This window comes from Lampetra planeri, chromosome 5 (assembly GCF_965212315.1).
Source record: "Lampetra planeri chromosome 5, kcLamPlan1.2.h2, whole genome shotgun sequence".
NCBI classification, from domain to species: Eukaryota; Metazoa; Chordata; class Hyperoartia; order Petromyzontiformes; family Petromyzontidae; genus Lampetra; species Lampetra planeri.
In genome coordinates, this window is record NC_136111.1 from 4,866,344 (window position 1) to 4,868,966 (window position 2,623).

Here is a 2,623-nt window from a genome sequence, read left to right on the forward strand (position 1 = left end):
TGGGGGTGTGACGTCAGCAGTGTGTTTACAGCGGCAGGAGGCGGTGGTGGTGGTGGTGGGTGGCAGTGGCAGTAGCAACACGTGCGTGCAAGAGGCATTGATTGTGCATCAGCGAGGCAGATCATATACTCTTAGGTTCTTTCGGTAAAGTCACGTAGGTAAAAAAAAAAAATTAGTAATAAATGAAAATAACAAAAAGTGATTTAATTTAGTTATTTTCATTTCTTATTATTTTATTTTGAATCCTTGCAGTCACGAAAGCTTCAAATCTAGAGGCAGATCATGTGTATTTATAGTGGAGGAATCCGATGAGCTATGAAGCTCTTTCTCCTCCTCCCCCCCCCCCACATCCCCCACCCCCGCAGATGTCCAGTTTAGGGGGGGGGGCACGGGAGGGTCAGAAAGTTCAACAAACAAATACAAAAAAACACGACAGGAGTGTAAAGTGTAGGGAATGTAAACGCATCACTTTAAAAATATATGTTCAAATAAAACCAAACAATTGTTTGTATCTTACCAGGGTAAAGCCCACTGAGCTTATTAGCTTGTTTTTCAGCAGCGACCTGGCTACACATGATGGATTTTTGCGTAGAAATTTCTAGCAGCAAAATAATCAAAATACTCTTACCCACTCAAATCCCTCTTCCTCATTCTCGTCATGAGACGTGGTCTATCTACTGCTGGGATGGATGTTTTAGCATTCCTCGTCAGCTGTGGCCTCTCCACTGCCGGGTGGATGTTTGGGCATTTTTTTCATCAGCCATGGTCTAGCCACTACTCGGGTGGATGAATATCCACAGTTTATATGGCTTCAGTTGATGTGCAGTGGGTAGACAACTTCACTGCCTTCAATTAATTGTTGGAGCTCACATTGGTTCACTACTGCATGGTCTCACATAGTGACCCCTATACGTTTGTAGACTTATATAGGGACCCAGAGACCCACAAGCTCACGTAGAATTCACAAAGGCTCACGATTATGTGGCCATCGGCGTGGCCATTGTTTCTGCAATCGCACACCAGGCTTGCTTTGAATTTATATTTGTGGAGGTCGTATTGGGCTGATCCGCCGTGAGACATGCAGATTCTATTTAATGCAGAACATTGTTTTGTGACGAAGGTTTTACTCCCCCCTTGAATTAATTTTGGCCCATAGTCTTTTGATCTTGCTATATTTACACTGCTCACTCTCAGTTGGGTGATGGAAATGAGATGTGGAGGGGAAGGCAGGATCAAGGAAAACATCAAGGGATCTACTTTGACACGAAAGAACTTCAATGTTATAGAGGGTAATATTTTAAAAATGTAAGAATTTGTTTTTTTTGTCTGGGAAACAAACATTTCCACTCCACAGGTTTTCTCAGTTATGCTGTATATCTCTCCATTATTGTTTCAGGTTTGTACCACGTGTTGTTCGGCACGATGTCCGACGTTTCGCTCGACGTGCTGGAAGATTCGCCAGGAACTGAAGATTCCTCTGGAATTGAAGCTCCTCAATTCTACACATTTACTTCACAGTTCTTTGTCAGTTCGCTGCTCGATAAAAGCCTCTTGCCATCTTCGTCGTAGAGATTGTTTGACATTGGTCAGAGCTGGTTGATGAACAGGAAGTCCAGGAACGGTTAAAATATAATTTACCATCGATGTTAACCTGTGGCTCGGAATTTCACTCAGATCGCTAGGCTCATAGCGTAGCGCACAAACCACTATGCCACCATTCTCCCATCTTCCACATTAGGCAGTCATAATTACGTGTACGTAACTGTTGTGTAAATATGTAAGTGTATGTTGAAGTATAAATATATACGTGCATTATCCCTCTTGCTATGGTAGGGTGTGACAGTGACATCAGGGAAAATGCTAAGATTAGTTGGTCCAACCTTGGCTGTAAGGTCACACCTCCCATGGCGAGTGAACGCAGGAGCCATTTGTGGATATTTATTTTCGTTTTCCCCAAATTACATTCGAGCTGCGTTATGTCTTGATATGAAGAAGTTTGTGTTTGGAACTCCGCAGCAAGCAGTGCATCACACTGTCAGAGAAATGTCTGGCAAGGCGCTGTCACATATCGAGTTGTGCATTCCCATCATAGATCTCTTTTTCTCACAATAGACATATTTGATGCATTGCGAAAACTTCATGTTGCTTATGAAGATAATCTTCTATTACATACCTGAAATATGCCTTAATCAGTGAAAAAGTATGTTGAGTGTTCTCTCCAACAGCAGCCTGATGCCTTTTGCCTATTTGCTATTTTATTCCTCATTTTGTTAAATAACAAACATTGCTTTTGAATATTACCATTGCTCTAACAAGTCAATAAAAAACATCAATGATTTTGTTTCGATATTTTAGTGTAAATCGATTTTTCATTCAAACTACTAAGTACGTAGTCTTACAAACTCCCATCCCTACTCCAATCGCCTCCACATCACTCTTTCTCTCGCTACTACCACCATTTGAGTTTCCGTGCACGTCACAATAATCAAAATTGTCTTATGGTTGTTATTGTTTAACTTGCACACAGCATTGAAATGCGGTGCTTTTTCTCAAAGACTGCTGTTTTTTCCTGGACTTTTCTGTTGCGTGTAGTCACTTTAAGATGTTTTCTTGTTCATGTTTT